Source organism: Amphiura filiformis, chromosome 6, assembly GCF_039555335.1.
Source record: "Amphiura filiformis chromosome 6, Afil_fr2py, whole genome shotgun sequence".
Lineage (NCBI taxonomy): Eukaryota > Metazoa > Echinodermata > Ophiuroidea > Amphilepidida > Amphiuridae > Amphiura > Amphiura filiformis.
In genome coordinates this window covers 41642596-41668224 of record NC_092633.1, presented here as the reverse complement: position 1 = coordinate 41668224, position 25629 = coordinate 41642596, and the positions used below count along the sequence as shown (strand labels likewise).

Genomic DNA, 25629 nt, shown 5'->3' with positions numbered 1-25629 from the left:
TATCCGATTTGATAACCATTTATCTGTGCCAATATAAAGATAGGTAAATAGTTAAAAAAATACAAAAGTGTGTGGTTTTGGAATTGGATACAAGCCTTCCCATTTATTGATGATTCTTTTTTTACCCGAAATTAGAATTGGTTGAAAGGAAAGGATGAAGCAAGAAATTTTGAAACGGTTGCCAAGTACATTTCGACTGACCAATAGTACACCAGTATACAAATCAATATTTTCAGCTGAAATGATAACTATGCTTACTTTGATATAATTTACACATCCATATCATATTAAGCAATATTGCATATCAATGATATTCAACCTTTTCCCGTTTTTCAAACATCCAGATTTGCTTCTTACTATTCTGTTGCTTACCAAAGTTCAATGTCACCTCTAACAATAAAAACCATGCCTTGTACTTTTAAGAGGTTTACCATTACCAGCAAGGTAAATCATTATATTGTTTGTGAACTTATTGTCTAGCAAATAAACACATTTTAAAGGGTTGCATGGTAACCTAGTAGTTTTAGGATTTGTAATATAATTACCCCACCCACTTGCAAAACAATGTCTCATCCCATCCATGCACAGTTCACATAACATCATTTACTCATGTACTTCCAATTTTTGACCTTTGAATAATGGCTATGAGTTATGAACACCAAAACACAAGATTTGAGATTTACAATGACATTTGAAATTGACACTGCTGTCCATGTTGGACACTGTTGATTTGAGGTTTACAATGACATTGTTTCTCTTGAAATTGATATGTATGACAGTGTTAGAAAGTCAACCTTGCCCACATATTAAACCACAATCCTTACACATTCTTCCTGTCCCCACTCATACCATAATAACTTTCTCTTATATTTACAAAATGTCTTTCTGTGCCTGGCAATGGTCAGATTTGGTTTTGGGTAATACCGGTAGTTTATACCCCGGTTTATACACAGGGTTACATTCATGGGGCAGCCAACTTCCCTTTCTAAAAATTCAATGAAGTGTTAAAAAAAGTAAACAAATAGGCAATGCAACAATAATAGTATTACTGCTTGCAACACATTAACATTGTGATAGCATATACACCAGTAACCAGCCAAATTCTTCTGAAACTCCCATCCTGGCATATTTCCATTAACAATCTTAGGCCTGCACAATCTTGAAATATTTCCTTGACACAAATAAATCATATTGACAGAAAGGTTGACCGACCTTTGCTGAGATAATTACACAGACTACAAATCAGTATGTCAAAATAACTTGTTTATTTCCTCTTTAATCGATATCACATTATATTTCCTTCCCTCTTCCACATAATTCAAACATTTTTGTTCCCACACATTCAGTCATGCATACGGTGAATCAAGTAAGACAATACATTGGTGACAGCCCTCTTTCCCCAATTACGGTCTTACATCAAGTAATATCAAGTATTTAGTTTTGATTATGTGATGTGCCATGGTAGTAAAATAAATAACCACATAAAATATGAAGCAGGGGTATTTCCCCTTTCATGCCCTTTTGGATGGTGATGGTTAAAACCAAAACCTTCAAAATATATTGTTACAGTCAGGGCATAATTTAGTGTCAAAATTTTGCATAGCAAAAAAGTTTGTATAGCAATTATTTATGTGTAGCAATGACATATGTGATGCCATCAAGCAAAATGAGTTGGAAATATTGATTTTGAGATATAGCCAAAACAAAGGATATATTTCCTTTTGTTTTGGAAACTATTTGATTGCTCATATCTTTGGGAACTGGTTGTTCAATTTCAATGAGGTTTTCTGCAAAATCCAGATTTGTAAATGATTTTTACTATCCTATAAGAAACTGAAAATTTAATATTTCCGAGTTCTGACTGATTTTGCTTGATTGCATCACATATGTGTAGCAAAATGTGATGCGATATCGGTTATATTATGCCCTGGTAACAGTTCTTGAATCAAACAGGCAATTGTCATTGATTGGTGCCCAAAAACACATTGTAATACCCCTTTAACACCTTTTAAAGGTTAAAATTTGAACCGTTCTTATGAACACATGTAAAGGTAAATAATGCTTATTATTCTTATACTTGATAGTTGTTAAAGCATTTTTTATCTTACATTTTAACATCCTATATGGTATGCACTTATTATTATGATTTACAAATTTCTCAAATACACATGACAAAATATTTTTGTTCTTTTTAGTATCAAATACTTGGTTTATCTTGATGTTAGAAAATACAACACTTTTTTTTACATCAATAAAATGCAGTTTACATTTCAAACTCAAAAATGTTAACTGTTACAATACTTAATTCATTATCAAAATAGTCAACTGCAGATCCGTCGGATAACGCTTTTTCAATGGGAAATGAAATTTGCTGCTTGGATGATGTCACGATGAGGTTAGCATTTATTCCGTATTGAAAAGCGCGTTCCGACGGATCTGCACTCGACCGGCCTCTTATAGACTGAGGACATCATTCTTTGGTAATATAACCAACTTAGGTGACCAATCTGATATAGTACCAAATCATCTTTTTGAACTCTGTTGACACTTCCATGAAACTTAAATAATACTAGATTAAGGCCAGTATGCTCTAACTTATAATATTGTAATGCTTGCATGAGCATTATCAATGTCTTTCTGTAACTCTGTGGTGTTAACCTAGGTAGTTCTGAAGCCAGTGATTCTGCTTGATTACTCAGGCAATTAGCAACCTGGCCCACTCACCATTGATCACCTAGACACCGCACTTCACCACCCCTTATCAAAATATTTTGACAACAAAGTCGTGTGATGAGTCACAAGTTAAATACTACACACTCTAAATTACAGCACATCCCCAATTAGGGTAGGGTGGCTGTGGCTATTTTGAGTGCTTCAACTAAATAGACACTTAAACGATCACCATGTGTCTGTCGTTAAGGTGTGTGCCGGCGGTGTGATTATCTCTCACACAGCTGCATTTAGTCAGTCATTGTGACAACAAAAAGGATGTAAGTGCAACAGCTGCTGCATGCTGGCAAAGTCAATTTCTACTGTTAAATTGCTAATTTTTAATTTCATGAAATGGATGACATCTATGTGCAAACTCTATTACTACCATATTTTCACATATCTGTATTTTCACATTGCAAGTTGATTCGCAAAAAAAATGTGAAAATAAAAATGAATTCCAGCTTACATATTACTTTGTTGCAATAAGGTCCTAACTTTGCGAAATGGCTGTTTTTAAGTAAAATATACAGTAAACGTGGACATTGCAAAATTATGTTTCACAATTTATTTTTAAACCGTTTCACTTACGTGGACCTGCTCAATATATTACCACATTATTTTTGCATCAGCTGCTTGGAATGCATGTTAGAGCCAAGGGCTTGAACATGAATATTACTGGAACATTAAAATGTCCAAGTTCACAGTGCACAATTTTTACAGCACCATTTCTAATTGACTTTTATGCACTGTTCTTAGGATTTATGGTTGGGAAAACATCAATGTGCTCTTTCATTTAAAATCTATTTACCTCTGTGGAAGACATGATATTAATCTCCCATAAGGGGTGTATGGATTTTAACGGGAATAGCCTTGTCTCAGTATAAACTGCTAGATAATCTGTTAGACATTCTTGATATATACCAGATCATATTTGCAAATGGTGCGCACATGTAGCTTAATAGATTTCATTGAGATGATGCTTTGGTGCACCTGCCTGGTAAGTTAAATATGCTACAAAAGTGCACAATTTTACACCATTTTTTCTTTTGCACTTTGTCCAGTTACAAATGTCTCGTAACCTACAATAATACTGTATGGCAGCAAACTGGATGTAATGTTTCTATTTTTGTGACGTTTCTATTTTCGTGCAGTTTCAAAAACCATGAATCTAAAAGCCTGCGAAACTATCTTAAAACTATAGGCTTCAATGTGTAGCTACTTAAAACCGTGCATTATGAAAAAAAACCCTGTTCAGAACAGTTATAATCATCCCACTGTAATGTAAAGTGGAATTTTTGCACGATTAATTTTTTGCACTTTGCTAATTTTGAACTGTTTCCCTTGTTTTTAAATTCACAGTTCTAAGTTTCCTTACATTGACCTATACACAAAAGGAATATATTCACGCATTGTTATTTTTTTCGGTAGCAGCTCGGAACGTGAAAATAAATGTAGCGTGAAAATTTCCACTTTTACAGTACGCCCGTTTTTCTTTTACATAACTTTTTGGCCAAATAATTCAAATCAAGCTAGTCTGCCAGTTGACATGCAATACTGTACATATCAGCTGACACAATCATGCACCACAGTACACCACTAATACCAGTGTATCTCAGTACATATTACAGAATAAAATCATGCTCTCAACTTTTTTGTACACTTAGCAGTGAAAGTATCAGTTCCAACAATACCCATTACATGGGTTCTATATATTTCACCATGTTCATCAGCATGTTAAAGTAGCAATTACATACAACCACAGCTTGTGCTAAATTGATATGTACAACTGTACGCAAGCTACATAACCTTACAGAGATCTTGGAATTTAATATATACGGTAAACATCTTATAATAATATGAAAAATACTTTTATACAATAAGATGCTACCAATACTTAATAATTAACACTTTAGGATGTCCACACATGACTAGGCATCAGAGAAATGTAACAGGATATAGCACACAATTTGTGTAGAAGGCAACCATGCTAGAAATTTGAGCTCTTTTCAAGTGCTTCAACATTATTCTCTGTGCAAATTCTCTATTTTTAGAGTCTAAGTGCTTCAACATTATTCTCTGTGCAAATTCTCTATTTTTAGAGTCCTCTTGCGTGCCTAATCATCGTCATCCTCGATATCTGGACTTGTCGGGCTGTACGACGGTGACGTCGGCGAATAACTCGGCGATGTTGGCGAGTAAGTTGAATCTTTGGGACTTGTTGGCGAGTATGTCGGCGATGTTGGGCTGTACTTGGGGCTCGTCGGCGAGTAGGTAGGCGATGTCGGACTGTATTTGGGCGAGGTTGGCGAGTAAGTTGGACTCGTGGGCGAGTACTTGGGACTTGAGGGCGAGTATTTTGGACTCGTTGGTGAGTAGCTTGGACTTGCTGGTGAGTAAGTCGGAGATGTCGGACTGTACTTTGGCGATGTTGGTGTGTACTGTGGTGAACTTGGACTGTAGCTTGGAGATGTTGGACTGTAAGATGGACTCGTGGGTGAGTACTTGGGACTGGATGGTGAGTAACTTGGCGAGCCAGGACTGTAACTTGGAGACTGCGGTGAGTAGCTTGGCGATGTTGGTGAATAACTTGGTGATGTCGGTGAATAACTTGGGCTCGTTGGAGAGTAGCTTGGACTCGTTGGGGAGTAGCTTGGAGATGTTGGGCTGTAGCTCGGGGAAGTTGGTGAGTAACTTGGACTTGTTGGTGAGTAACTGGGAGATGTCGGTGAGTACTTTGGTGAGCTCGGAGAATAGCTTGGACTCGTTGGTGAATAGCTGGGAGAAGTTGGGCTGTAGGTCGGACTGGTAGGTGAATAACTAGGTGATGTAGGACTATAGCTCGGACTAGTTGGGCTGTAACTCGGACTTGTTGGCGAGTAGCTTGGACTCGTTGGTGAATAGCTTGGACTGGTTGGCTTAATAGCTAGGACTAGTCGGGCTGTAACTTGGACTCGTTGGTGAATAACTTGGCGATGTTGGTGAATAGCTTGGACTCGTTGGTGAGTAGCTGGGACTAGCCGGCGAGTAACCAGGACTAGACGGTGAGTATGATGGCGAAGTTGGGGAGTATCCAGGACTCTGGGGTGTCATAGGTGAAGCTGGGAGATAAGAAGGTGAAGCAGGCGAGTAGCCACTTGGTGACATCGGACCAGCAGGTGATGGGATGTGCGGGCTGGCTCCACCAGGTGATCCAGGGGAGGCTGGCTGTGGAGACCACGCTGGACTGTAACCTGGACTAAAACCACTGGCATCTGATTGAGCTGAAGGACTGAAACCGGCTGCTCCAGGTGTCATCCCGCTTCCTGCATTGTAAATAGGATAGAATAAACATCATTGAAGTCTTCCCAAAAGCATAAATGGCAGTGGATTTAAACTGTAACTGAATTACAGTACTATTTTGAATGCCAGGTTGTGCTTAACACAAATTTTGGCTGTGTATGATACAGACTGTTAGTTTGCTATACTGCATTTCTACTCAAATATTCAGTTCATATTTTATTTGTTCACTTTCAACCTATGAATTAAAATGAATAATGATCTGCTGAATAATGAGATAACTTTGACAGGCCACTTTTTTTATCAGATTGGAAGAAATTGATATTCTTGGCAAAGAAAGAATTTTGATAGAAATAAAATCAATTTCTGATAGATATAAATACAGTTAAAATGGTAAAAGTGACCTTTTATAGTGGCAGTCAAATTCTTTGTGCCCCTTTTAGACTTACCCATAGGTGACCAGGCAGCACCGTATGCTGGGGTAGCACCTTGGTTCCACGGGCGTCATCTGAGGTGACATACTGGCTGATGGAGAGCTTCCACCTCCAAAGAACATGCCAGTTATTCCTCCTGTTAATGGGAAGAAATAAAACAATGAACATTATGTATTGCGGGACATCCACACAAAGGGGTGACAAGGAAAGCATAATCACAGGATATCATACAGAGGTTTTTTGAAATGGAATAGGGTAATGGTATTAAAGAGCCCAGACTGGAGGATAGAGCATTAATGTTACGAATTCTGACAAGCTTCATTTTAAATATTCTTTTTTTGTTACAAAATGGTAAAATATGGTGAATTTTCACTCCCGAAATATGAGCAACATTGTGAGCGAAAGTCTGTGGGCGATTATTGTTCATTCACTTGGTAGCAGTTATATGAAATGATAAAAAAAATTGATCACTCCATCTCACAAAAAAATTTTCACCTCCAAAATTTCATTTGGACCCACCATATTTGGTTTTCATGCGAGATCAGGGGTGACAAGTTACTCCTGATTTACAATCCTTAATGCTAACCCTGGTCAAAGTACACAACACATTAGCAGCAAAGAGGCTTTCATGTACCTCCTTTTGGTATTTGCAATAACACACACTTTTGATGCGATTTACCCAAATGATAAACCTGACAGTATAATGATTTCTTTTACTCTCTTCTTGTTGTTCTACTTACCTAATCCACCGCCCATCCCCATAGTATTCATGGGTATCTCCATGCCATATTTGCATTTCTCCGCATCGAGAAGCAAGTCAAATGAACCGGTACCAATCAACGCCAGTTTGCCCAGCATGATGTTCTCGCTCACACCCCGTAGATGGTCAACTTCAGCGTGCAATGCGGCGTCCATCAAAATGTCCACCTGCACAGGTCAATTAAGAAACAACAAGTCAAATGCACAATCTTCATGGACTACGATGCAAATACAGTTTAGCTATAAGGCAACAAAAAACAGGGTTGGTCTGTGTTGGGTGTTTTCAAATATTTCATTCTTTTTGCAAATACCCTAAAAAACCCTTTCAAATCACCAAAATCAGATTTTTTTTCTCACTCCCATCGCTCACATTTTCAGTCAAAAATAACCAATTTTTGCAAGTAAACCAAATGAACAAACACTGATTTTACTTACAAGCAATGTAACAAATTTGGGTCAAGAAATCATACACTAAGATTATTTTGCACAGGGTTCATTTGAAGAACCAGTAATTCGTATCAGATATGTGCCATTTGTACCACACCTCACCAGCATCCTCTATAATAGTTCTACCATTTTTTTCTCGCATTGAGTACATATGTATGTATAGTTTCATGTATATCAGCCTGAACATCCCTATGAATTCTTTATACTTCTTCTATGTGCAAATAATATTACAGTGCACAAACTGATTATCAGCTTTTGTGTTTTTCAGCAAATTTGAACACAGCGCAATGTATGATGCATTCAAGTCTCTTACCGTTTCTTCAAAGGAGCATCTCATGAGGCAGCCAACATCCTGCCTATTGATTCCGTGACGAGTGATGGCCATAAGATGGCCCTTTGCTGTCATCACATCACACAGCAATGCCAAATGACGGTAGTTCACGTAGGAACCATCAAAGGAGATCACATGGTTCATCTCACGTTCCACAGACTTACGCACAGCTTCAATACCCAACACCTGAAATACAATTGTTCACAAGTTGATTTTATATATAATAGATATAGACTGCTTTTTGGTGAAATAATCAAAATTTTTTATCAACATACAAAGTTTGTGTGAGATATTTCCTTTCTGAAAATTATACTACTTGACATACCTGGAAGATTTCGCAGATGTCGTTGGAGAATGTCCTGATAGGGTCAACCTCTGGGTCACTAAGCACCTTCATCAAGCATGTACCATCAGTCTCAAGGATCCATTCCTGGATGCCTTTGAATTCACCTTCCTCTGTGATGATGATGCGCTTCTTGTTCTCCTCTCTTGGAAGATGCATGTACACCTAAAAGGCATGAGTGAAGAAATTTGGAATGCAAACAATTAATATTCCATTATTGCCAAACAATGGAATACAATATTTGTATTTATACATGTGATTAACTATAGAGGGCAGTATTAGTACTTAGAGGCAGAAATTGGAATGCAAAGAATGACTTGTCCATTTTTCTCATTTTATACTTGTAATTAACTATAGAGGGCAGTATTAGTACTTAACTGACAGTGGCACCATCAGACTCCCTGCTATACTGATTGAAAGGAAGTGGTGCTATGTAATTTGTAAAAGGCATTTTCAGTTTGATACAGATCTCATGGACATGCTAAAAAGTATTAAAATTCCACTTAGTCAAAACAGAGCAAATTCTTTCTCAACTTATTTAAAGATATTATCAGCAATTTAGCGAACTGGAACACCCTAAACTTTATATTTGTGCATTTTTGGAACAAGCATTTATAGATGTGATACTAAGGTGGACAAATGACAAATATGAAAGCAATCTGGTACAGACAAAATAAATAGAATAAAGCATGTTTGTACTGCGATTACGTTAGTTTTTTCTTACTGTGTGAGCAAGACTGTTGCATTTGGCATTAGCATTTAAACTGTCAGAACTGGTTATATTCATGTTTTATGCAATAGACATGATATATTGTGACGAAATCTGCCTAGTTGATTGTTCGGCAGCGCTTGAACATAATCAGTCACATAATTTCTTGTAACAACAGAATATACATAATTCAATTTAGATACTCCCAATGCTATGCAAATTGTAGGCACGTAACAAATTGTATCCACTGATCCATGTCCTGCCTGGTAGCAGTCTGCTCAATTCCCAGTGAGACATAACTCACCTCATTCCACACCTATTTGATAGACTTTTCAAGTACTCACCTTACTGATTTGTTCAATACCCTGCAGCGTCATGTCAGTCAACATGTTGGACTCGATACACCTCAAGAATACATCGTCCTCCATCTTGTCAACTTGTTCTTCTTCCTGAAAAATACACAAAAATAACAAGAAACTCAACCTTTTTAGTTCAATTACTCTGCAGCTCCATTCACATGCAGCAGATAAAGAGCATCCAGCACATATTACTTTTGAGTGAGGTCAGATGGCACACCACACACGTCAAGCAAGGACTACATGATACATCTGAAAGGAATCTTGGTTGTTAGATGACTAATATTTGATAGCATGTGATTAATGCCATGCAGGGCAAGATTCTTCCACCCCGATCCTGGCATTCCCCGAATAACCAACCCGTCCTGACTCGGCAAATTTGGAACAAACCCACTCATTTTTTTTTTTTTTGACACTGGACTGGCCATTCCGAACTTCTGTTAACCTCATCCCGATCAGGTCTAGCTTTTCTAAAGTTTCAAATCCAATCTGATCAATGTTACATGAACACTAAGTCATGTTACCTTAGTCTACGGTAACATTACAATGAGTCCTACTTACATCTTGGAATTTGTTCTCATCACTGTTCATAATACGTATCCTCAGCACCAATTTCTCCGCATTGTCATCGTTGAAGATGCAATTGAGATCGTCGCCGAATCCAGCGTTGATCTTCTCCGCCGATCTGCTCCATGGTCAATTTCTTGTCGGTCATACGTTTGCGGTCGAGCTCTATCCTCAGTAGCCACGGTGATATTCTTTCTGGGTCAAAGTCAGGCATTTCATAGTATAGGTTCACCCAGTCCTGATCCTCAACGATTACACTGTTCTGAGGCTGTGGGTCGTGTAGTAGATAGCGGTGTTGTCTGTGACCTTTCTAAGGGTTGTGTGTTCCAGACGACACAGAATGTCCTGTTAAACAGAATAAAATTGAATGGCATCAAAATTGTTTCTATCATATGCACAGTGAGTGCATACATTGTAATTAAACCTAGGAATTGCAGCTCAAAATTATCTTTGGGCAATCATGCAACACTGACGTAAGTGCCATTTTGCATAACTTTATGGGAGAAACAATTTTCTGTTTTTCTGACTTATGTCAGTGTTGCAGTAACTGACACAAGCATTCTCCTGCAACGCTGTCGAAGAGGTACTTATTAATTAAAAAATAATTAATTCTGAAACTACGATGTGGATTAAAATGTGTATTACCATATAATGTTTCAAATTTCACCAAAATCTCAATTTCGCCAAAAATGTCACTTATGTCAGTGTTGCATTTTGCCGACAACCTTCTATAAATATTTTTGGTTGTTCATTTTTTAAATTCCTTCCTTCCTTACACAAAACTATAATCATAAATAGTTTTCTACATTTTAAGACGTTCAAAAGTCATACACCATTCCATTGCTAATTGTTCGATAGCGGTATCAGAATTGATAAAAATTAGTTCAAATTAGAACTTCTTTTTCACGTTAATTTTTCACTTACCTTGGCTCTCTCTGCATCTCTGGCAGGTTGACCAAGTAAGAACACGGTCAACGACGGAGTCTTGGGTTTCTTGGAGATGTTGATAATCTCTTTGAGACGTGGCACACCCAGTGTGACGTTCTTGGCGGATACACCGGCGTAATGGAAAGTGTTGAGCGTCATCTGTGTTGCAGGTTCACCCAGTGATTGAGCAGCGAGGGCACCACACATTTCGCCTGGCATAGCCTGCAAAGAAATAGCCATTACCACAATTATTGTACAACAAGCTACTTCAATATTATACAACAAAGCAAATTATGATCATCTCAAATATAGCATTTTTTTTTTTAAATAGATCGATTACTAAATTCTAAAACAGCTAAGCAACAGCATGATCACAATAATCATAATGTAGAAAGGTGTTTGCTAGAATACCTAACACCACACAGTCAAAATTTACCATCTGGGGATGATACAATTCCACGATTATCATGACAGTCATGACCAATTATGTTTCCAATGCATTTACTTCACAAATATTATTTTTGATAACTGAGCTACTGTTCTTTAAAAATGTTATCATTAACACTTTTTTCAATATTTCAAGGTCAGGAAAAACTATCGATAACAGACATTCATGCACTTGCTAAGTCATGACAGACCTATACCATTTATACCCTGATGTAGCAGAGACGTCAGTGTATATTTCATTCTTGCGGCACAGCTTCAAATTGCTAAGCGTTTGCTCAAAGCATTGGCATGCTTTAAGATGCCACATAGATATGCGTCTTGAAACAACTGCCTTTAAAGCATTAACATCACTGCCACATCAAGGCGTAAAAAATGGTCTAGTCATAATAATCTTCATATAATTTCCAGCAGGTCAACCCATCAAATTCTCTGGTAATATCCCGACACAACAAACTCACCATAGCTTGATTAAACCGGGTCTCAACCTCACCCAGCAGCCACTCAAACGCCTCGAGTCAAGTGATGCTCGTTGATGACTCTCTTCGTACAGAGCGTGGAGCGCATCAGACAGTTGAACAGAATGGTGGCGTTGTACTGAGCCTGTTTACTGATCGATCCTCACCCTTGACAATCACCAGTTTCTTGCTCAGCTCCTTCACACCTGATGGGTTAAGTTCACAACATAATAAATTACAAATTGTTCACCTTTGAGAAAGCAGAACTACTAGCTACTAAACACACTAATGAGCTATTCCAGTTGCAATCCATACACACCTAAGGAACACATTACTTTAATCTCACGCACAGGGGCTGTAGATCACCCATTCATTCAGGTAACCCCATTTGAAATTCAAATTCCCTGTGTGGAAGATTACTGTCACATCTTCCACAGGAGTTATCCTCCTCCCCTAGTTAATCATTTCAAGATAAAATCAGGGCTCTTACAGTGAAACTTGGACGTTTGTAGTTCTGTTTACACAGCCCTCAAATTTGCATGCCACAGAGCCTGCAAAACATGTTGCACGTACCACAAATTTGACGCGCTTTAATATACAGGCCGCTTGAGAGGAAGCACTATATCCAAACCCAACTGATTGAAACTTACCATCAATAATTTTGACTGGATGGAGTTCTGTAGGATGCCTTGGGTTGATATGGAAGATCTTCTGAGCATTCCAGATCATGCGATCCATGTTACAAGGCAGTGCGACCTGTAAACATAAACATTTATAAGAAGTAAAATAAACAAATGGTTGGTTTTATTTCCAGTGTGTTGCTGGTAGAAATAATTCAAAAGAATGCATAAGGTGTCAAAGCCCTTCAACGGAAGACTTGCTTTTTTTCAAAACCGGCGCAGACTACAAGCAGTAGCAAAGCACAATACTAACAAAATATAAAATGCTCTCTTTAGTTTGTTAATTACACTACTGCATGCAACTGTCAGTTAAGGTTTCTGTCCATTTTAAGCCGAAATAACAATAAGTGAAAGAAACCCCACTGGCTATTCATTGCCCAGACCTGCCAACCACGGAAGTCAGAATGAGGGACATTGAGACCACAACCTTGTAGATACCGACAGATTCAAAGACTTGAGGTGTGCAATACTTTCAGAATTCAGAGAAGGTTTTGTAGGTCTGAATTTATCACAATAGACTATTAAAAGAGAATGCTATAGCAAAATTTTAAAGTGAAATTTGCATCATTTTCTGCTGTTCTTACATTTAAATTTGCTATCACTTAAATTTTCAAAAAGCATGACTGTCCCTCATTTTCACTTTGGTAAACCCCAAATGAGGGACAGTCCCTCAAAATAAGGGACAGTTGGCAAGTCTGCCGGCCGTTTAATGCGAGTTCTATGGAGGCACTTTAAGTCTGAATCCGACACTATGTCAAAATTGCTCCGTCTGTTTAGATATACTAACTGGACTATACATTATGGCTTTTTAATTAAGTTGCCCTGAATGCTATATATTGAATGAAGCTATGTGATTGCCTACCTTACTGTCTCCTGTAGGGAAGACCTTTCTCAAGATCTCTCTGTCCTGTGTAATCGCCTCAAACTCCCTCTCCAGTTCCATGTGGACATGGGCGTTGGCCAGCACATCCTTCACTATGTCCTCTGATAGGCTGCGGCGCAGAGCCCTGCAAATGGAACACATCATCCGATCAACTTCAGTCCCATCTCATCTTAGTACAATCGACTGCTCAGTGCCAGAAGTGGGTAAGTGCAATAGCTGCCATGTGTAGATGAGTACAATATACTGTGTGTAAATTGCTCACAGGGCAGCTATTGTACTTACCTAGTTCTGGCACCACTGAGCAGTCAAATAACATCACACTTACCCAAAGTGCACTTTTTGACAACAAATATTATCTTAATTTATTACATTTTGACATTCTACATATTGCAATAGACCTTTTCATACTGAGTAATTCCGATAAAACCCGAAGCCTGAAATAATTTCCCCTGTCGCGCGTGTCTAAAAGTACCTCTTCAGCATCATGTACAGTGCAAAGTTCCAATGTGTAACAGGCATCATAACTACGATGAACTTTCGATGGTCAATTTAGGGACGAGAGAGGTACTTTTGCCAAGGATACTCAACGTGCAATTAAGCGTGTGGTGGTAGCGTTGTGTAAGAGACTGACTATGGAAGAGGTGAACAAGAACTGACAAAAAATTACGGACATTATCCATTTCTTTCCATTGGTATCTTAGTGTGAAAAACCAAGTAGCTGAGGTGTTAGCTTAATATGCTAGGTAAATATTTCGCGATAACCCCATGTTTACATTGGCTTAATAAGCTGTATTTTGGCGCAAAAGGGTGTAAGTAATTCATGACATTTCTTTTCTGCCAGTTTGCTTACTAAATAAATATCGCGGTTTTCCGAACTTTTCCGATCTTGATATGAAAAGGTCTATGGAGCGTTACTGACACCATGGTTAGAAAACACAACTGAACAATAATCATTCTACTACGACAGGACTGCTTCCTGCTCATCATAGGAATACTTGGTGAGTAACAATCAAAGAAAGGGTTTTTGAAGAAATGTTGTTTATCATGGCAAATCTGAAGGTAACTTGTAATTTGCCTTGGTTGCCAAGCCTTTGCCACTGTGTCCCTTCAAAATGTGCAATTTTAGTAATGTGATTGATTGACTTGGTACCCTAGCAAGCTTAGCGCTTAAATTGCCTTAGAAAGGGTGTCCTTACAAAACAAAATTTGGACCCTACACTACAGGGTATTGAAAGTCATCTTTCTGGCCATTTTTGGCCAACTAGCCTTTTCTGATTAAGTTTTTTAAATGGAAATGATTAATACAAAATATGTGTCATTGCCTAAGACTCTATCATAGTATCATGTTAATATCAGCTATATAGTACAATTGACCATTTCGGTAATCCCATAAGCCTTTGCAAGTACACCCGAGATGTCGTCATTTGAAATCACGCAGATGCGCACATCGTTTAGTGAACGTCGTTTGCCACTCACTGTCAAATATACACCTCCCGATTATTCTGAGAACGATGCATACCGTGGAATAAACCTGTTCACAACTCACCTCTCATTTCCATACTCAAATTTGAACCTTTGTGCGAAAGCCTTGTGCGACGGCTTGATGTGCTGCATGTACTGGAACTCTACATGGCAAGCATCCAGACCATCTTCCCCATATCTCAGCTGGGTCACACTCTCGCGTTGCTGTTACGCGACTGTACCGTCATAGCGCACCATGACGCTCTCCATAGCCTTGATCAGGCGTCTCTGGATATAACCTGCCATGGTAACCATAAATATTTGTATCATCAGTTTTAATGTTGTAGTAGATGTTGTAATTTCCTACCAGAGTTATCTCAGTACAATTTCAGTGCCGGCTAATTTTAGTAGCTGAGTGTGTGTAAGGAGGGAGATTAAGAGATGAATTTGTTTGTGGTGTAGCTGTTCTCCTCCTTACACAGCTACACCATGGACTAATTCATCTCTTAATATCCATACACTGACAAATTCATCTATTGCTGTTCTCTCAGGTAAAAAAACACAACATCTTGGTTGTAACTTGTGCATTTTCTGTGATTTCAAAGATTTTCTGTGCGGTCGGTGACCAATATCGGAAGACTCTGTGACAGATATCCCCGACCGGCGTGGCATGTTTGCTACCCTACATAATGATGGCACTCTGGTGTTCATAATCCTTGTTTATTTTTGCCCTACTTCATAATTCAAAAGACAAGTCAACTACTTACAACCGGGTCAATAGAAATCTTGTTTGCTAAACACCACTTTTTAAGGCTGAAAACAAGAGTAACTTAGGGATGGCTTCAAACCCATCCAACAGTACCCAGTGATTGGGTCGATTTGTACTGGTTGGAACGATAGAACACTGTTCTGCCTGAGCGTTGACAGCAGAACAGTGGTGGGTTTCTTAACCCATCCCGTACCAAAAATGAATCAACTTCTTACCAGTTTCGGCTGTTTTTACAGCAGTATCAATAAGTCCTTCACGACCACCCATAGCGTGGAAGAACATCTCAGAAGGGGTCAGCCCTGCAAGGTAGGAGTTCTCTACGAAGCCTCTGCTCTCGGGACCGTAATCGTCTTTGATGAAATGAGGCAAGGTGCGATGGCGGAAACCAAACGGTATCGTTTGCCCTCACGTTTCTGCTGGCCTACACAGGCAATAACCTAGTGACAACAATGATTTGAGGAGAGCGTTGAAATGAGTACCCCGGTATGTATACATTCAATGATATGAATAAATCCTAGGATATGCTTTATTCAAAAAAGTAATGTTTAAATTACTGCCACTAATACCACTGTATCATATGTCACACCAATATAATATATATTTATAATATATTTCCAACAGGTGTAATTTCTACGCATCAGGTACACTGCCTAATGAGTTCTCAATTGAGCACATTCTTACATTTTCCAAATACATGTGCTATTTGAGGGTTGGCTTGGGTTGCCTGGATTTATTAGTGCTAATCAGTAACTCAGATCATTTACAACCTTTATCCAATATTTTAATTTCTTTTATACCAGCTGAATAATATGCTTGAGGATAAAATCCAAATTTAGATAATGGAAGAAACCTGAGTGCCCTTTTGTACTTTTAAAGTAGCTTGATGAACAGCCAACAATTTATTCTTTGAAAAGCACATATTATTGTCTGGATAATTTTTTGTTAAACATTTCTTTGCTAGTGATGTGTGGAGCCCACACAATCTTGGCTTGCATGTTTTCAGTACAATAATTGACACTCCATATTACCTGTGAAATGTTAATCTTGGATCCTTTTGAACCAGCTACCACCATCACTTTGAAGTTGTTAAATTCTGACAAGCTCTTCTGAGCACTACCTCCAGTCTTGTCACGAGCATCGTTCAAGATACGATTCACATTGTTCTCAAAAGTCTGCCTCAGCGTGTTGCCGGGTGTCGGCTCCAAGTCGTTGTTGTGAGCCTTCTCAATAAAATCCACCACTTCCTGTTTGGCTTTGCGGATAGTGTTCTGAATGTCAGCGTAGGTCTCTTGCGCGTCAGCAATACAGTCACCGATACCAATGGAATGGCCCTCTAGGAGCAACCAATTGTTCACTACTGTTTGGATGTTGCCGTAGAAATGTTTGGCTTCTTCATGACCACGCTCCATGAAGATGACGTGACCCAGGGAGCCACCAGAGGTTCCAATTGTCTTTTTGCAGATAATACCTGTGACAAGCTCACCATTCTCAATCAAGACCTAGTAAATTAAAGGAAATTAATCGATGCAAAAATTGAGAATTTCAATGTCAGCTAGTCAACAACTGAGAAAAAGAAGTTCATACTCAAAAAAATATTCATCACTATATGTTGTCTCTATTAAAACTTCAATACTGATGCCATCGCATGCTATAAATATGGCTTTCTTTTAATTCCTCTATTCTGTTCCATACATGAAGCAGAGGTACTACTGCTATTTCAAATACAGCCCAAACATAGATGTGTGCGGGGCTTTTAGAATTCACTCTTTGCAGTTACTTTTTGTATGCTATGTGTGTGTCCCTTATGATTTCTAAATAAATGAACAAAAAGCCCAGTTCTTTCTAAAGGCGTCCCAAGATAGAAATGTTACAAAAACCCTACCTTAGTGTCTCCCGGGGAGATCCACTTATACGGTCCTTTATCTTCTCCATCTGGATGTGTGCTGTGAGTCCTGATCAGATTGACATTGTTTGGAATGATGAGAGACATGATCTGCTTGCCTGTCCACATTGGTTTGGGCTTCAGGATTGCTGGTTGTGGGATACGCCCATCCCAGCTGGGCAGCCACATCAGCAAGTTCATCATTTCACTCTGTAGGTAAGATGGATAAACAAATTGTGGAATAGGCTTTTATGGCGGGAGTTCATGACAATTATAGCCTGTCTTGACACAAGTTGAAGTAACTCAAAGTTGGATTTCGCAGTGGCAAATTAGAATCGCAAGATGCCAACCTAGTCCTGCAGAGTGTATACATATGAGAAGCGTGATTTGTTTGAGCGGCTTGTGACATAACTGCATAAACACATTGATTTGAATCCAACACTGCAAAATCTGCCAAAGGATCTACAAAATAATATCACTATAAATAATAATAAGTCAATTGATCGGTAAAAGTAATGACTGTAAATGGGCTATTTCCATTGAAACCTGTATGCGCCCATGGGAGACGCATGTGTAATCTTCCAGACAGGGCGTGAATTTCAAATTGGATTACCTGATTGGGTGAATTCAGTTCATGTCTTCCATGCAACAGGTGTATGGATTTCAAGTGGAATAACCCAATAAATCTTCCATGACTTTACCTTTTCACAAGAAAACATCTCTCTTTGTAGACTTTCTCGCTCCACATAGGGAGTCCTGCACAATACCCACCAACAAGGTCTGTTTGATTGCGGCGTGATGATCTGCCTTGGTACCATAATGATCTCTGTGATCTGGCCCTCGTTTCCATAGTTGTAGCACATGGGGTTCATTTCGTCACCGTCAAAGTCGGCATTGTAAGGAGTGGTTACACTATTAGGACAGAGAATAAAAACAATGATTTATTTACTGAAAAAAATACAAATGTGATGCTCCCATATGAGGATATTTAATAGCAAATCCCATCAAACAGGCTGTGTGTATATTAGCATCATGAGAGACTGAATTTGATTTTACTTAGAGAATGGCAGAATTTGCCACATAATGATCAAGAGTTGACATACGCTTGAAGGTGACAATTTTGTTTCAAACAAAGCGTTTCACACCATCACATCAATCAATGTTTAAACAGTATCTCAAAATCATGAAAGTAATATGGATATTTCATACAAAACATCTGAGGCATATTGGAGAAACTCAATCACACATGGACAAGTTATCTATTTACAGGCCAATTCAGTGATTTGCTCATCGAGACGATTTTGGTACCTTTGTTTACATAGATATTGCTAACATAGCCTGCGAATGGTTCAGCGAAAGATGTGTATTTAAGACAAAATAAGACATTTGCACAAATCTGTAATTTAGATGCCGACAGTATCTAAAATTAGCTACATCTGTTGAATGGGGCTTCAACCGTCAGTACTACTGTTAGTTTTTTGCCAAATTTGGCATTTCAAAATACCAAATGACAATTTGAATGACTTATCCTTTACTTTTAAGCAATTATAAACAATTTAAATTTATTTACTCTTGTGCTGGGATCACTGAATGGGTCTTTCATCTGGGTTGGCGCTAATATAGTGACATATACCACTTGAAGTGACAGGATATGGTCAGGGAAGGGCATTCCTTATGCTGGATTTGAAAAAGGAGAATAATGATCTTCTGTAGTAAACTGTTGGCAGCACACAGTAACTAATAATACATACATGCATGTGCCAACATGAATGCTTGCATAACATACCACATACCTACCCACGCTAGAGAATCCATCATGCCAAGTAACTTCCAAGTCTATATTACACATTCACTCACTGACTCACTCACACTGAGGTTCAACCTGAAGGTTGACCAGCGGCAGGATTTTCACCCTGTGTCCATCATGGACATTTTGTGAAGGAGTTGGCTGGCGGTTGAAGATGACCACATCATCATCACGAATATGTCTCTCCACCTGATTGATTGATAGGAAACAAGTATACCAGGTTTAAAAAATGCCACAACACAATGGTAATGATGCATTGCAATTCACCAGAAAGAGCTTGATATTAAATTACCTATAAATTACATTCAAGAACCAAATTGAGTTATGTTCAATATACTGGCCGTCCACTGGTCAGTGAGTTTTTAAACCATTTATGCCTTTTGAGTTTTGGTGTGGGTGGGTCCACTGAATTTTTTAGCTTATCTCATTATGTAAGTGAGGTCTTGGAGGCCCCAGCGAGGTCCACAGGCAACACCTCGGCAAAGCCCAAGGGGTGAAGAACCCCAACACAACTGAATTTTAAACCAAATTGTTTTTTTTTTACATTACCATGTATTACTTTTACCGTGATGTCACAGAACTTTCTCAGAATTGAATGACCAAATCAGCAAAATTATTTTGCATACTTTTGTTTCTAGTTTGAGTTCAATGCCTTTTAACTTTTCCCAATGCTCCAATATAAAATGGAATGTATTACAACATTTTGTTTTGGTCAGTATAATGTAATAATCTGAAAATCCCCAATCTTTGCAACCATGGATGACACAATGAATAAAAAGTGAAGTCAAGTCAAATAATACTGATGAAATTTTATGATTACAATACCTTGTATCCACATTGCAGATGCAGATCACTGGTCCTGGGGTGAAACCTCCAGTCAACTCTCTCCCCATTGTCACCGGATGATGTACTTTTGCACCAGGGTGTTGGTTATTTGCCTACGCCCGTTACTAGCTCCTGAAGTCTGCAAAAGAATACAAGCACAAATCATGTTGGTTATTAGTACAATTACAGAATGAGTCAATATACAAGCTTTTGTTAATGCTGGTGAATTCCTATATGAACTTTCTTCAACCACTTCTTTTGAATCTGTAGAAATATGGCAATTGTATGATTTCTACTGTTGTGACATAATCTTGCCTTTGTTCTTAATATACAGGGGCATTAAAAACCATTTCTCCCACTTTCTCTCTGTTATTTCTATTCTTGACTTCTTGAACATTCATGTCTATTCTGTAATGAGCACAACTCACCTATCAATGCAATTTCACGGTGTATCGCATATCAACACGCACACTAGGAAACTGCACAATCATTACAATACTCAGAATGCTGATTGGTTTTGGCCAGTCCTCAGGAAAAATTGGTAGTATATTACATTTATCATATCTTGAGCTCAAAACAATTGATATTCATCATTGGACTGGATTCATTTGGTATTTGACTGCTCGTTTTCATCAGATTATCTACTTATATTAGCAGGTCTCGTACAAAATTGATTATAAGCGATTGCCCCAATCTGCACATAGCAAGTTATGGCAATGAGCCAATTTTCACTTGATTCTCCACGAACAAGTTTTTCAAATCAATTTTGAATCAGAATTGAAGCCCCAACACCACTTACTTGTCAATATTGAAAGCTGTGACTATCTCCCGGATCACGTCAGATTTTGTGCAATAGTCCTCGGCACACCCACTTGATCAATGGACAGATTGAAGGGTCAGGCGTAATAATGACGCAGCCGAGAAGTCCACGTTTACCCATAAAGGTTACCACAGATCGACCTTCTTTGGCTTTCAAGGCGCTGCTTGGCCGGACTTGAAGCGGGACGGCGGATTTCTGCATAGCCTGTAAGTAGTACACATTAAAATACATTAATCAATTCACTGGTCAATTGTTTCCCAAAGAAAGTGTAACCAAGTTATAGTTGAACTTATTTTCAGTTTTCTCTTCCAGACAGTCCTCAGGAAAAAATTGGAGTAAGCATAAATTATCATGGTGGAACTCAAACTTGTTACTCATCATAGGAAGTATTAACTTGGGAACTTACTTAATAAGCATTTTATGTCAGATCTACTAAATCAGGATGGAATCTGAGCCTTCTGCTGTACTTACTGCCATGGGGTCAGGCAATTCATTGTCCGTTAGAGTTGCCACATGGAACTTTGCAGCATCCGAGTGTCTTCTGCGTGATGTGTGCTGCGGCATCACGTTCTGCTCATTACGTTTGAGCCCGTTGTTGCACTTGATGATGTCGGCCAATTTGTGGGTTAAATCATCCTGTAGATAGATAAAAATCATGATTTGTTGATTATTTTTTTTGTCCTTTATGGACTTGTTATTATCAAAGATGTTTTGAAATTTTAAACACTTCAGTCCTCAGGAAAAAATTGGGTACATTACATTATCATATTTTGAGCTCAAATAATTTTATTCATCATTGGACTGGATTAAATTGGTATTATATATTATAATAGAATTATCATACTCAATGGAACAAAAATACTATCATGGTTTGGCCCTTTCATGTGTATGAAACCAAATGAAAAATTAACTTCTATCCTCAACAGCCAACATAGCTGCGCGCAGTAGTCTCTATATTGTGGTAACACTTATGACTCAACTTTCCAGGAAAACAAATTTTAATTTCTATTAAGTACATTTTCACACCACACAAAAATATAAATACCTGGTTCCTTGCAGAGCCAAACATGACAGCTTGACTGGTGCACACACAGAGGCGGAGTACTGGCAACACTGTCACAATCATCCAATCCGAGGCGATAAACTTGGGATCCATACCCAAGCGATGCACTCCTCATCTGAGATCTTTGTTGAAGATCTCATGCTGCTGCGCTCTGCAGTGAGAGAAATCTTCTTCTCTTGTGTGTCCTCGTTGACATGTTTCCATTCACGCCAGTCAGGTCAGCCCAGTCTACGGATCATGTGGGCTGATAGCGACCACATCACCATGACCCTGAGGCCAAAGAACAAGTGCAAGTCATTATGAAAATGTCTTCAATGTGAACCAAGGCCTTAGCCGCCAACCATTTAGGCAGTGATTTACCACATTACATTTGAAACTCAACATGGCCCGATTTTTCTATTTTCACAGTGTACCCTACACCTAATGATCAGCCGTGCAATGAAATTATAAAGTAAGCAGAGTTTTATGATTTACTCTGAAATTCAGATGACATTTGATGCCATATTTAAGATGAAAATGTGATCAACTATCATCAATCGGTTGTTAAATTAAATCAATCGAGGTTTACTGTTGTGTGGTAGCGTATGCATCAGGGATATATCCGAAATCACAAGCCTGACAAGAGTCACAACAACCAAAAGTACAACCTGTATATATACCCCCTGAATGTGATTGGCTTAAATTCTTGTGGCAGAGGACAGCAACCAATCATATCTCAATATAAATATTTCACATAAGTGACCCCAAGTCTAGTATTGTTCTAGCTATATGTCAAAAAGACACTTCTTGGCAGCAGACAAGTGCATCCTTTTGATATGGATGTACACTGATAATGATTAAAATCCTTGAGATGATATTGCCAACTCCATGACAAAAACCAAGCGTTCACTTACAGGTGCTTTCTGTTCGGTTCCTCGCCCTCTCGGCAGCCAACTCGGCATCAAAAGTCTGATCCATCTGCCTCTCCTCCCTCGCATATCTTCTTTGTGACACAAGTCGTGAGCGATTGAAAGCGAAGGCAACCTTCACTGGGCTGACCTTTGGACTTGTTGATGATGTCTTTGATTTTTGGGTGGTTCTACATTGGAGAAACTAAACAAATGTCATTTAATTTTGTATTACGAAGGAAATTATTCAGATAATCTGTAAATACTGTAAATCAACTTAATTTAGTAATGATATTTAATTTTCGTGAGGAGACAAAATTAGCAGCGAAATTAAATATCCTGCAATTTAAAATAGTGTTTGAAATCATGCCGACTAGACCCTAGACCCCAGTGCATGAAACTTCCAGCGTCTCACAGTTCACAATACAGCTATGATGCGTACCAAAGTTTTTAGCTGCAGGAACATCGACTCTCTGTAAAATATTCAACTTTACTGCTTAATTTATATAGTATTAGATGTCAATATAGTATTGTCTATTATAATATTTACAACATTTACCTTGGTTATTAATTTTGGTGCATACTGATGGCATATTTTATGCAAGGTTTCTGCGGGACTGACATCGTTTGCCACAGAAAAGTCATAACATGTTTGCTAGTCTTGATCCCAGAAGTCTCAAGATGATGTCTTTGATTTCCTATTTTAATTCTGTTTTTATTTTTTTCCTTTTCTTTCCTCTCACATTTCAATTTCATTATACTAAGGAACTTCTGTGAGCAAGTCATAAAATATATTCCTTTCACCCAAGTAGCTTAAATTTGTTAAGCTTTACTGCCTCACGAGTAGCCACCAACATCTGATCCCCCCACCCGATCTGTATGTGCCAGAGTGTCAGTAAATTGAGACTTAGAATAAGACTACGAGCACATCAGGCCAGCCTACAAAACATGTGCTTTTCTCGATCATTAGCTCAGCTCATCCAGACACACCACCGTGCCATTCTTCTTGGACTAGTACTATATTAAGAAATTGATGTGTTTTCCTATTTTGTGAGTATAATGAAGAGAGCCATTTAGGGAATTCAGAAGTACTAATGAATTTGCCACAGTGGTGTAGCTGTCAGCTGTCAACACGATCAAACATTGCTCATGAAATGAGCAATTTTTCACGACCACCAGCTAATTCATGGAATCATATTCAGCTTCTTGTGATGGAATATAATACTAGTAGTACATGTAGTAGGCCTACTCAAACCATGAAGTGTATGTTTTATAGACCCAGTGCAGCATGCTCCTATTAACTTATTAAGGTATTTTTTGTAATATTATTGGGCGGAAATTGAAAATTAAATGCATAAGCTTTACTGACTTCAAAATTTGGAAGACTAAGAATCATGTCAAAAATTTTGAATTAAGCGCGAAATTAAATCTCAGCGAAAATGTTGACGGCAATCTAATTCAGCGAAATAAAAGTATCTGTGAAATTAAGTTGATTTACAGTATAGTGTGTCGGTAAAAACTAATATGGGAAGGAAAGGAAATTAAGAATCTTGTGAACGTTTCAATGTACATTATAAATCTCTACTGAAGCTACAGATCCAATGCACAATAGCATGATTGTACATCACAATCATATTTTGCACCAAAATATATCCAACAACACTACAATGAACATTCTTTTCACTTTATCCATGAATGAGGATCAATTTAAACTCATCTCTCTCAAAATAAGAATTGAACCTAATGTACACATTGCACTTACCACATCCACACTAGAAGCTTGGAGCAGAAGAAACAACAACAGCCATAAGATCTTCACCATCTTGGCAATGAACCCCCACATGAAAGACTGGCTTGGCCAATTCAATCTGTGGCCAAAGTGTCAGGGCAATCTGTCTGATTACTGCCTTTACCGTCTGGCACGAGACTGTCTATCCACACAGCCTATCGAGGGTCCATCAATCCACACAGTTTAGGTTTACCAGCCTCCATGATTTCGGGTAGCGTGCTCCCCTTCTGTGACGACATGCGCCGCTGTGTAAAAAAAGAAAAGAAAAAAAGAATACAAAATTGTAGTTACCCACCACCTACATTTATTTATTTATTTATTTCATTCTTATTTTCACGATTGGGTTGACCTTTCAATGCACTAGCATTGTTCTCCCAAGGTGCCCAGGTAAATATTATGTAGATATCCAAAATAAAAATAGATGTACCATACATGTATACTGGTAATCCTCTATATGCCCTGGGCATGAAATTTGCCATAGGAGGGGCCCCATTATTATACTTTTATAGAAATCAAGATAGCAGCGCCTAGGCTACCTGAAATACGATATTATCGCGATAATACTACAAAATTATACCTGTTCTGTAGCTTGTACATATGGCTTAAGCAAGAGCATATTAAGCAAGAATATCTTTTACATTACTGTACAAATGAAATTTTATCATAATTTGGCAATTAACTGGATGGATGTTATTGTTTACATAGGAATAGGTTTTGTCCCATGTAATTTAGCAATCGTAATGCCAACACAGGAATACAATTACAAGTTTTAAACATGGAAATATTGATATGCAGTCATTCATGCTTTTTTACTTTTCATGATTTAATGTTATTCACAACACTGCACTTTAAAATTAATTCTTAAACACTTGAGAATGTTCTTGCAATCTTATTGGTTCTTACCTGTGTGATATGACACGATATCAGGCCTTATAATAATTATTATAGAAACTAAACACAGCCCCCCCCCCCCACATAGGCCTAACACTAACAGTACTAT

The 25629-nt window shown here is 38.2% G+C and overlaps 1 pseudogene; it reads right to left on the bottom strand.

The window, feature by feature from the left end:
• Window positions 1–1242: 1242 nt before the first annotated feature.
• On the bottom strand, window positions 1243–25245 carry LOC140154535 (DNA-directed RNA polymerase II subunit RPB1-like; annotated as a pseudogene).
• Window positions 25246–25629: the final 384 nt, after the last annotated feature.